A 12,745-nucleotide genomic window follows, 5' to 3' on the forward strand; every position below is an offset into this window, starting at 1 on the left:
GCTTTGTGAAGTATGAATCCAACTCACAGAGTTGAACACTTCTTTTGAAAGAGCAGCTTTGAAACACTCTTTTTGTAGAATCTACATGTGTTCATTTGGAGCGCTTTGAGGCCTATGCTGGAAAAGGAAGTATCTTCACATAAAAACTAGACAGAAGCATTCTCAGAAACTTCTTTGTGATGAGTGCATTCTACTCACAGAGTTGAACCTTCTTTTTGATAGAAGAGTTTTGAAACTGTCTTTTTGTAGAATCGGCAAGTGCATATTTGGAGCTGTTTGAGGCCAATGATTTAAAAGGAAATATCTTCACATAAAAACTAGACAGAAGCGTTCTTAGAAACTTGTTTGGGAGGAGTGCATTCAAGTCACAGATTTGAACCTTTCTTTTGAAAGAGCTGTTTTGAAACACTCTTTTTGTAGAATCAGCTTGTGTATATTTGGAGCGCTGTGAGGCCTATGCTGGGAAATGAAATAACTTCTCCTAAAAACTAGACAGAAGGATTCTCAGAAACTTCTGTGTGATGAATGCATTCAAGTCACAGACGTGAACGTTCCTTTTGATAGGAGAGTTTTGAAACACTCCTTTTGTAGAATCTGCAAGTGTTTATTTCGAGCGCTTTGAGGCCAATGCTGGAAAAGGAAATATCTTCACATAAAAACTAGACAGAAGCATTCTCAGAAACTTATGTGTGATGAGTGCGTTCAACTCACAGACTTGAACGATCCTTTTGATAGGACAGTTTTGAAACACTCCTTTTGTAGAATCTGCAAGTGTTTATTTCGAGCTCATTGAGGCCAATGTTGGAAAAGGAAATGTCCTCAAATAACAACTACACAGAAGCATTCTCCGAAACTTCTTTGCAATGAGTGCATTCAACTCACCGACTTGAACCTTCCTTTTGAAAGAGCAGTTTTGAAACACTCTTTTTGTAGAATCTTCAAGTGGATATTTGGAACGCTTTGAGGTCTAGGCTGGGAAATGAAATATCTTCACCTAAAAACTAGACAGAAGCATTCTCAGAAACTTCTGTGTGATGAGTGCATTCAACTCACAGACTTGAACATTCTTTTTGATAGAGAAGTTTGGAAACACTCCTTTTGCAGAATCTGCAAGGGTTTATTTGGAGCACTTTGAGGCCTATGCTGGAAAAGGAAATATCTTCACATAAAAACTAGACAGAAGCATTCTCAGAAACTTCTTTGGATGAGTGCATTCTACTCACAGAGTTGAACCTTCTTTTTGATAGAAGAGTTTTGAAACTGTCTTTCTGTAGAATCTGCAAGTGCATATTTGGAGCTGTTGGAGGCCAATGCTGGAAAAGGAAATATCTTCACATAAAAACTAGACAGAAGCATTCTCAGAAACTCGTTTGCAATGAGTGCATTCAACTCACAGAGTTGAACATTACTTTGGATAGAGCAGTTTGGAAACACTCCTTTTGAAGAATCTGCAAGTGTTTGTTTGGAGCGTTTTGAGGCCTATGGTGGAAAAGGAAATATCTTCACATAAAAACTAGACAGAAGCATTCTCAGAAACTACTTTGTGATGAGTGCATTCTACTCACAGAGTTGAACCTTCTTTTTGATAGAAGAGTTTTGAAACTGTCTTTTTGTAGAATCTGCAGGTGCATATTTGGAGCTGTTTGAGGCCAATGATGGAAAAGGAAATATCTTCACATAAAAACTAGACAGAAGCGTTCTCAGAAACTTGTTTGGGAGGAGTGCATTCAAGTCACAGATTTGAACCTTTCTTTTGAAAGAGGAGTTTTGAAACACTCTTTATGTAGAATCTGCTAGTGTATATTTGGAGCGCAGTGAGGCCTATGCTGGGAAATGAAATATCTTCACCTAAAAACTAGACAGAAGGATTCTCAGAAACTTCTGTGTGATGAATGCATTCAACTCACAGACGTGAACGTTCCTTTTGATAGGACAGTTTTGAAACACTCCTTTGGTAGAATCTGCAAGTGTTATTTCGAGCGCTTTGAGGCCAATGCTGGAAAAGGAAATATCTTCACATAAAAACTAGACAGAAGCATTCTCAGAAACTTATGTGTGATGAGCGCATTCAACTCACAGACTTGAACGATCCTTTTTACAGGACAGTTTTGAAACACTCCTTTTGTAGAAACTGCAAGTGTTTATTTCGAGCTCATTGAGGCCAATGTTGGAAAAGGAAATGTCCTCAAATAACAACTACACAGAAGCATTCTCCGAAACTTCTTTGCAATGAGTGCATTCAACTCACAGACCTGAACCTTCCTTTTGAAAGAGCAGTTTTGAAACACTCTTTTTGTAGAATCTTCAAGTGGATATTTGGAACGCTTTCAGGCCTAGGCTGGGAAATGAAATATCTTCACCTAAAAACTAGACAGAAGCATTCTCAGAAACTTCTTTGTGATGAGTGCATTCAACTCACAGACTTGAACATTCCTTTTGATAGAGAAGTTTGGAAACACTCCTTTTGCAGAATATGCAAGGGTTTATTTGGAGCACTTTGAGGCGTACGCTGGAAAATGAAATATCTTCACATAAAAACTAGACAGAAGCATTCTCAGAAACTTCTTTGTGATGAGTGCATTCTACCCACAGAGTTGAACCTTCTTTTTGATAGAAGAGTTTTGAAACTCTCTTTCTGTAGAATCTGCAAGTGCATATTTGGAGCTGTTGGAGGCCAATGCTGGAAAAGGAAATATCTTCACATAAAAACTAGACAGAAGCATTCTCAGAAACTTGTTTGCAATGAGTGCATTCAACTCACAGACTTGAACGTTCCTACTGAAAGAGCAGTTTTGAAACACACTTTTTGTACAATCTCAAAGTGGCTATTTTGAACGCTTTCTGGCCTATGCTGGGAAATGGAATATCTTCACCTAAAACCTAGACAGAAGCATTCTCGGAAACTTCTGTGTGATGAGTGCATTCAACTCACAGACTTGAACATTACTTTGGATAGAGCAGTTTGGAAACACTCCTTTTGAAGAATCTGCAAGTGTTTGTTTGGAGCGTTTTTAGGCCTATGCTGGAAAAGGAAATATCTTCACATAAAAACTAGACAGAAGCATTCTCAGAAACTTCTTTGTGATGAGTGCATTCTACTCACAGAGTTGAACCTTCTTTTTGATAGAAGAGTTTTGAAACTGTCTTTTTGTAGAATCTGCAAGTGTATATTTGGAGCTGTTTGAGGCCAATGTTGGAAAAGGAAATATCTTCACATAAAAACTAGACAGAAGGGTTCTCAAAAACTTGTTTGGGAGGAGTGCATTCAAGTCAAAGATTTGAACCTTTCTTTTGAAAGAGGAGTTTTGAAACACTCTTTATGTAGAATCTGCTAGTGTATATTTGGAGCGCTGTGAGGCCTATGCTGGGAAATGAATTATCTTCACCTAAAAACTAGACAGAAGGATTCTCAGAAACTTCTGTGTGGTGAATGCATTCAACTCACAGACATGAACGTTCCTTTTGATAGGACACTTTTGAAACACTCCTTTTGTAGGAATCTGCAAGTGTTTATTTCGAGCTCATTGAGGCCAATGTTGGAAAAGGAAATGTCCTCAAATAACAACTACACAGAAGCATTCTCCGAAACTTCTTTGCAATGAGTGCATTCAACTCACAGACTTGAACCTTCCTTTTGAAAGAGCAGTTTCGAAACACTCTTTTTGTAGAATCTTCAAGTGGATATTTGGAACGCTTTGAGGCCTAGGCTGGGAAATGAAATATCTTCACCTAAAAACTAGACAGAAGCATTCTCAGAAACTTCTGTGTGATGAGTGCATTCAACTCACAGACTTGAACATTCCTTTTGATAGAGCAGTTTGGAAACACTACTTTTGCAGAATCTGCAAGGGTTTATTTGGAGCACTTTGAGGCCTACGCTGGAAAAGCAAATATCTTCACATAAAAACTAGACAGAAGGATTCTCAGAAACTTCTTTGTGATGAGTGCATTCTACTCACAGAGTTGAACCTTCTTTTTGATAGAAGAGTTTTGAAACTCTCTTTCTGTAGAATCTGCAAGTGCATATTTGGAGCTGTTGGAGGCCAATGCTGGAAAAGGAAATATCTTCACATAAAAACTAGACAGAAGCATTCTCAGAAACTTGTGTGTGATGAGTGCGTTCAACTCACAGACTTGAACGATCCTTTTGATAGGACAGTTTTGAAACACTCCTTTTGTAGAATCTGCAAGTGTTTATTTTGAGCTCATTGAGGCCAATGTTGGAAAAGGAAATGTCCTCAAATAACAAGTACACAGAAGCATTCTCCGAAACTTCTTTGCAATGAGTGCATTCAACTCACAGACCTGAACCTTCCTTTTGAAAGAGCAGTTTTGAAACACTCTTTTTGTAGAATCTTCAAGTGGATATTTGGAACGCTTTGAGGCCTAGGCTGGGAAATGAAATATCTTCACCAATAAACTAGACAGAATAATTCTCAGAAACTTCTTTGTGATGAGTGCATTCAACTCACAGACTTGAACATTCCTTTTGATAGAGAAGTTTGGAAACACTCCTTTTGCAGAATCTGCAAGGGTTTATTTGGAGCACTTTGAGGCCTATGCTGGAAAAGGAAATATCTTCACATAAAAACTAGACAGAAGCATTCTCAGAAACTTCTTCGTGATGAGTGCATTCTACTCACAGAGTTGAACCTTCTTTTTGATAGAAGAGTTTTGAAACTCTCTTTCTGTAGAATCTGCAAGTACATATTTGGAGCTGTTGGAGGCCAATGCTGGAAAAGGAAATATCTTCACATAAAAACTAGACAGAAGCATTCTCAGAAACTTGTTTGCAATGAGTGCATTCAACTCACAGACTTGAACTATCCTACTGAAAGAGCAGTTTTGAAACACACTTTTTGTACAATCTGAAAGTGGCTATTTTGAACGCTTTCTGGCCTATGCTGGGAAATGGAATATCTTCACCTAAAACCTAGACAGAAGCATTCTCGGAAACTTCTGTGTGATGAGTGCATTCAACTCACAGACTTGAACATTACTTTGGATAGAGCAGTTTGGAAACACTCCTTTTGAAGAATCTGCAAGTGTTTGTTTGGAGCGTTTTGAGGCCTATGCTGGAAAAGGAAATATCTTCACATAAAAACTAGACAGAAGCATTCTCAGAAACTTCTTTGTGATGAGTGCATTCTACTCACAGAGCTGAACCTTCTTTTTGATAGAAGAGTTTTGAAACTGTCTTTTTGTAGAATCTGCAGGTGCATATTTGGAGCTGTTTGAGGCCAATGATGGAAAAGGAAATATCTTCACATAAAAACTAGACAGAAGCGTTCTTAGAAACTTGTTTGGGAGGAGTGCATTCAAGTCACAGATTTGAACCTTTCTTTTGAAAGAGCTGTTTTGAAACACTCTTTTTGTAGAATCTGCTAGTGTATATTTGGAGCGCTGTGAGGCCTATGCTGGGAAATGAAAAAACTTCACCTAAAAACTAGACAGAAGGATTCTCAGAAACTTCTGTGTGATGAATGCATTCAACTCACAGACGTGAACGTTCCTTTTGATAGGACAGTTTTGAAACAGTCCTTTGGTAGAATCTGCAAGTGTTTATTTCGAGCGCTTTGAGGCCAATGCTGGAAAAGGAAATATCTTCACAGAAAAACTAGACAGAAGCATTCTCAGAAACTTATGTGTGATGAGTGCGTTCAACTCACAGACTTGAACGATCCTTTTGATAGGACAGTTTTGAAACACTCCTTTTGTAGAATCTGCAAGTGTTTATTTCGAGCTCCTTGAGGCCAATGTTGGAAAAGGAAATGTCCTCAAATAACAACTACACAGAAGCATTCTCCGAAACTTCTTTGCAATGAGTGCATTCAACTCACAGACTTGAACCTTCCTTTTGAAAGAGCAGTTTTGAAACACTCTTTTTGTAGAATCTTCAAGTGGATATTTGGAACGCTTTGAGGCATAGGCTGGGAAATGAAATATCTTCACCTAAAAACTAGACAGAAGCATTCTTTGAAACTTCTGTGTGATGAGTGCATTCAACTCACAGAGTTGAACTTTCCTTTTCATGGAGCAGTTTGGAAAGAGTCTTTTTGCAGCATCTGCAAGTGGATATTTGGAGCTCTTTCAGGCCTTTGTTTGAAGCGGGAATATCTTCCCATAAAAACTGGACAGAAGCATTCTCACAAACTGCTTTGTGATGTGTGTGTTCAACTCACAGAGGTGAACCTTTCCTTTGCTAGAGCAGTTATGAAACACTCTTTTTGTAGAATCTGCAAGTGTTCATTTGGAGCGATTTGAGGCCTATGGTTGAGAAAGAAATATCTTCACATAAAACCTAGACAGAAGCATTCTTTGAAACTTCTTTATGATGTGTGCATTCAACTCACAGAGTTGAACCTTCTTTTTCATGGAGCAGTTTGGAAAGAGTCTTTTTGCAGCATCTGCAAGTGGATATTTGGAGCTCTTTCAGGCCTTTGCTAGAAGCGGGAATATCTTCCCATAAAAACTGGACAGAAGCATTCTCACAAACTGCTTTGAGATGTGTGTGTTCAACTCACAGAGGTGAACCTTTCCTTTGCTAGAGCAGTTATGAAACACTCTTTTTGTAGAATCTGCAAGTTTTCATTTGGAGCGATTTGAGGCCTATGGTGGAAAAAGAAATATCTTCATATATAAACAAGGCAGAAGCATTCTCAGAAAGCTCTTTATGATGTGTGCATTCAACTCAGAGAGATAAGCCTTCCTTTTGATAGAGCAGTTTTGAAACTGTATTTTTGCAGAATCTGCAAGTGGATATTTGGAGCCCTTTCAGGCCTTCGTTGGAAACGGGAATATCTTCCCATAAAAACTAAACAGAAGAATTCTGTGAAACTGCTTTGTGTAGTATGAATCCAACTCACAGAGTTGAACACTTCCTTTGAAAGAGCAGTTTTGAAACACTCTTTTTGTAGAATCTGCAAGTGTTCGTTTGGAGCGCTCTTTGGCCTATGATGGAAAAGGAAATATCTTCACATATAAACCAGGCAGAAGCATTCTCAGAAACCTCTTTATGATGTGTGCATTCAACTCGGAGAGATAAGCCTTCCTTTTGATAGAGCAGTTTTGAAACTGTGTTTTGGCAGAATCTGCAAGTGGTTACTTAGAGCCCTTTCAGGCCTTCTTTGCAAACGGGAATATCTTCCCATAAAAACGAAACTGAAACATTCTGTGAAACTGCTTTGTGAAGTATGAATCCAACTCACAGAGTTGAACACTTCTTTTGAAAGAGCAGCTTTGAAACACTCTTTTTGTAGAATCTACATGTGTTCATTTGGAGCGCTTTGAGGCCTATGGTGGAAAAGGAAATATCGTCACATAATACCTAGACAGAAGCATTCTTTGAAACTTCTTTATGATGTGTGCATTCAACTCACAGAGTTGAACTTTCCCTTTCATGGAGCAGTTTGGAAAGAGTCTTTTTGCAGCATCTGCAAGTGGATATTTGGAGCTCTTTCAGGCCTTTGTTAGAAGCGGGAATATCTTCCCATAAAAACTGGACAGAAGCATTCTCACAAACTGCTTTGTGATGTGTGTGTTCAACTCACAGAGGTGAACCTTTCCTTTGCTAGAGCAGTTATGAAACACTCTTTTTGTTGAATCTGCAAGTGTTCATTTGGAGCGATTTGAGGCCTATGGTGGAAAAAGAAATATCTTCACATAAAACCTAGACAGAAGCATTCTTTGAAACTTCTTTATGATGTGTGCATTCAACTCACAGAGTTGAACCTTCTTTTTCATGGAGCAGTTTGGAAAGAGTCTTTTTGCAGCATCTGCAAGTGGATATTTGGAGCTCTTTCAGGCCTTTGCTAGAAGCGGGAATATCTTCCCATAAAAACTGGACAGAAGCATTCTCACAAACTGCTTTGAGATGTGTGTGTTCAACTCACAGAGGTGAACCTTTCCTTTGCTAGAGCAGTTATGAAACACTCTTTTTGTAGAATCTGCAAGTTTTCATTTGGAGCGATTTGAGGCCTATGGTGGAAAAAGAAATATCTTCATATATAAACAAGGCAGAAGCATTCTCAGAAAGCTCTTTATGATGTGTGCATTCAACTCAGAGAGATAAGCCTTCCTTTTGATAGAGCAGTTTTGAAACTGTATTTTTGCAGAATCTGCAAGTGGATATTTGGAGCCCTTTCAGGCCTTCGTTGGAAACGGGAATATCTTCCCATAAAAACTAAACAGAAGAGTTCTGTGAAACTGCTTTGTGTAGTATGAATCCAACTCACAGAGTTGAACACTTCCTTTGAAAGAGCAGTTTTGAAACACTCTTTTTGTAGAATCTGCAAGTGTTCGTTTGGAGCGCTCTTTGGCCTATGGTGGAAAAGGAAATATCTTCACATATAAACCAGGCAGAAGCATTCTCAGAAACCTCTTTATGATGTGTGCATTCAACTCGGAGAGATAAGCCTTCCTTTTGATAGAGCAGTTTTGAAACTGTGTTTTGGCAGAATCTGCAAGTGGTTACTTAGAGCCCTTTCAGGCCTTCGTTGCAAACGGGAATATCTTCCCATAAAAACGAAACTGAAACGTTCTGTGAAACTGCTTTGTGAAGTATGAATCCAACTCACAGAGTTGAACACTTCTTTTGAAAGAGCAGCTTTGAAACACTCTTTTTGTAGAATCTACATGTGTTCATTTGGAGCGCTTTGAGGCCTATGGTGGAAAAGGAAATATCGTCACATAATACCTAGACAGAAGCATTCTTTGAAACTTCTTTATGATGTGTGCATTCAACTCACAGAGTTGAACTTTCCCTTTCATGGAGCAGTTTGGAAAGAGTCTTTTTGCAGCATCTGCAAGTGGATATTTGGAGCTCTTTCAGGCCTTTGTTAGAAGCGGGAATATCTTCCCATAAAAACTGGACAGAAGCATTCTCACAAACTGCTTTGTGATGTGTGTGTTCAACTCACAGAGGTGAACCTTTCCTTTGCTAGAGCAGTTATGAAACACTCTTTTTGTAGAATCTGCAAGTGTTCATTTGGAGCGATTTGAGGCCTATGGTGGAAAAAGAAATATCTTCATATATAAACAAGGCAGAAGCATTCTCAGAATGCTCTTTATGATGTGTGCATTCAACTCAGAGAGATAAGCCTTCCTTTTGATAGAGCAGTTTTGCAACTGTGTTTTTGCAGAATCTGCAAGTGGATATTTGGAGCCCTTTCAGGCCTTCGTTGGAAACGGGAATATCTTCCCATAAAAACTAAACAGAAGCGTTCTGTGAAACTCCTTTGTGAAGTATGAATCCAACTCACAGAGTTGAACACTTCTTTTGAAAGAGCAGCTTTGAAACACTCTTTTTGTAGAATCTGCAAGTGTTCGTTTGGAGCGCTTTGAGGCCTATGGTGGAAAAGGAAATATCTTCACATATAAACCAGGCAGAAGCATTCTCAGAAACCTCTTTATGATGTGTGCATTCAACTCGGAGAGATAAGCCTTCCTTTTGATAGAGCAGTTTTGAAACTGTGTTTTGGCAGAATCTGCAAGTGGATACTTGGAGCCCTTTCAGGCCTTCGTTGCAAACGGGAATATCTTCCGATAAAAACGAAACAGAAACCTTCTGTGAAACTGCTTTGTGAAGTATGAATCCAACTCACAGAGTTGAACACTTCTTTTGAAAGAGCAGCTTTGAAACACTCTTTTTGTAGAATCTACATGTGTTCATTTGGAGCGCTTTGAGGCCTATGGTGGAAAAGGAAATATCGTCACATAATACCTAGACAGAAGCATTCTTTGAAACTTCTTTATGATGTGTGCATTTAACTCACAGAGTTGAACTTTCCTTTTCATGGAGCAGTTTGGAAAGAGTCTTTTTGCAGCATCTGCAATAGGATACTTGGAGCTCTTTCAAGCCTTTGTTAGAAACGGGAATATCTTCCCATAAAAACTGGACAGAAGCATTCTCACAAACTGCTTTGTGATGTGTGTGTTCAACTCACAGAGGTGAACCTTTCCTTTGCTAGAGCAGTTATGAAACACTCTTTTTGTAGAATCTGCAAGTGTTCATTTGGAGCGATTTGAGGCCTATGGTGGAAAAAGAAATATCTTCATATATAAACAAGGCAGAAGCATTCTCAGAAAGCTCTTTATGATGTGTGCATTCAACTCAGAGAGATGAGCCTTCCTTTTGATAGAGCAGTTTTGCAACTGTGTTTTTGCAGAATCTGCAAGTGGATATTTGGAGTCCTTTCAGGCCTTCGTTGGAAACGGGAATATCTTCCCATAAAAACTAAACAGAAGAGTACTGTGAAACTCCTTTGTGAAGTATGAATCCAACTCACAGAGTTGAACACTTCTTTTGAAAGAGCAGCTTTGAAACACTCTTTTTGTAGAATCTGCAAGTGTTCGTTTGGAGCGCTTTGAGGCCTATGGTGGAAAAGGAAATATCTTCACATATAAACCAGGCAGAAGCATTCTCAGAAACCTCTTTATGATGTGTGCATTCAACTCGGAGAGATAAGCCTTCCTTTTCATAGAGCAGTTTTGAAACTGTGTTTTGGCAGAATCTGCAAGTGGATACTTGGAGCCCTTTCAGGCCTTCGTTGCAAAAGGGAATATCTTCCGATAAAAACGAAACAGAAACTTTCTGTGAAACTGCTTTGTGAAGTATGAATCCACCTCACAGAGTTGAACACTTCTTTTGAAAGAGCAGCTTTGAAACACTCTTTTGTAGAATCTACATGTGTTCATTTGGAGCGCTTTGAGGCCTATGGTGGAAAAGGAAATATCGTCACATAATACCTAGACAGAAGCATTCTTTGAAACTTCTTTATGATGTGTGCATTCAACTCACAGAGTTGAACTTTCCTTTTCATGGAGCAGTTTGGAAAGAGTCTTTTTGCAGCATCTGCAATAGGATACTTGGAGCTCTTTCAGGCCTTTGTTAGAAGCGGGACTATCTTCCCATAAAAACTGGACAGAAGCATTCTCACAAACTGCTTTGTGATGTGTGTGTTCAACTCACAGAGGTGAACCTTTCCTTTGCTAGAGCAGTTATGAAACACTCTTTTTGTAGAATCTGCAAGTGTTCATTTGGAGCGATTTGAGGCCTATGGTGGAAAAAGAAATATCTTCATATATAAACAAGGCAGAAGCATTCTCAGAAAGCTCTTTATGATGTGTGCATTCAACTCAGAGAGATAAGCCTTCCTTTTGATAGAGCAGTTTTGCAACTGTGTTTTTGCAGAATCTGCAAGTGGATATTTGGAGCCCTTTCAGGCCTTCGTTGGAAACGGGAATATCTTCCCATAAAAACTAAACAGAAGCGTTCTGTGAAACTCCTTTGTGAAGTATGAATCCAACTCACAGAGTTGAACACTTCTTTTGAAAGAGCAGCTTTGAAACACTCTTTTTGTAGAATCTGCAAGTGTTCGTTTGGAGCGCTTTGAGGCCTATGGTGGAAAAGGAAATATCTTCACATATAAACCAGGCAGAAGCATTCTCAGAAACCTCTTTATGATGTGTGCATTCAACTCGGAGAGATAAGCCTTCCTTTTGATAGAGCAGTTTTGAAACTGTGTTTTGGCAGAATCTGCAAGTGGATACTTGGAGCCCTTTCAGGCCTTCGTTGCAAACGGGAATATCTTCCGATAAAAACGAAACAGAAACCTTCTGTGAAACTGCTTTGTGAAGTATGAATCCAACTCACAGAGTTGAACACTTCTTTTGAAAGAGCAGCTTTGAAACACTCTTTTTGTAGAATCTACATGTGTTCATTTGGAGCGCTTTGAGGCCTATGGTGGAAAAGGAAATATCGTCACATAATACCTATACAGAAGCATTCTTTGAAACTTCTTTATGATGTGTGCATTCAACTCACAGAGTTGAACTTTCCTTTTCATGGAGCAGTTTGGAAAGAGTCTTTTTGCAGCATCTGCAATAGGATACTTGGAGCTCTTTCAGGCCTTTGTTAGAAGCGGGAATATCTTCCCATAAAAACTGGACAGAAGCATTCTCACAAACTGCTTTGTGATGTGTGTGTTCAACTCACAGAGGTGAACCTTTCCTTTGCTAGAGCAGTTATGAAACACTCTTTTTGTAGAATCTGCAAGTGTTCATTTGGAGCGATTTGAGGCCTATGGTGGAAAAAGAAATATCTTCATATATAAACAAGGCAGAAGCATTCTCAGAAAGCTCTTTATGATGTGTGCATTCAACTCAGAGAGATAAGCCTTCCTTTTGATAGAGCAGTTTTGCAACTGTGTTTTTGCAGAATCTGCAAGTGGATATTTGGAGTCCTTTCAGGCCTTCGTTGGAAACGAGAATATCTTCCCATAAAAACTAAACAGAAGAGTTCTGTGAAACTCCTTTGTGAAGTATGAATCCAACTCACAGAGTTGAACACTTCTTTTGAAAGAGCAGCATTGAAACACTCTTTTTGTAGAATCTGCAAGTGTTCGTTTGGAGCGCTTTGAGGCCTATGGTGGAAAAGGAAATATCTTCACATATAAACCAGGCAGAAGCATTCTCAGAAACCTCTTTATGATGTGTGCATTCAACTCGGAGAGATAAACCTTCCTTTTGATAGAGCAGTTTTGAAACTGTGTTTTGGCAGAATCTGCAAGTGGATACTTGGAGCCCTTTCAGGCCTTCGTTGCAAACGGGAATATCTTCCGATAAAAACGAAACAGAAACCGTCTGTGAAACTGCTTTGTGAAGTATGAATCCACCTCACAGAGTTGAACACTTCTTTTGAAAGAGCAGCTTTGAAACACTCTTTTTGTAGAATCTACATGTGTTC

Source organism: Pongo pygmaeus, chromosome 3, assembly GCF_028885625.2.
Source record: "Pongo pygmaeus isolate AG05252 chromosome 3, NHGRI_mPonPyg2-v2.0_pri, whole genome shotgun sequence".
Classification (NCBI taxonomy): Eukaryota; Metazoa; Chordata; class Mammalia; order Primates; family Hominidae; genus Pongo; species Pongo pygmaeus.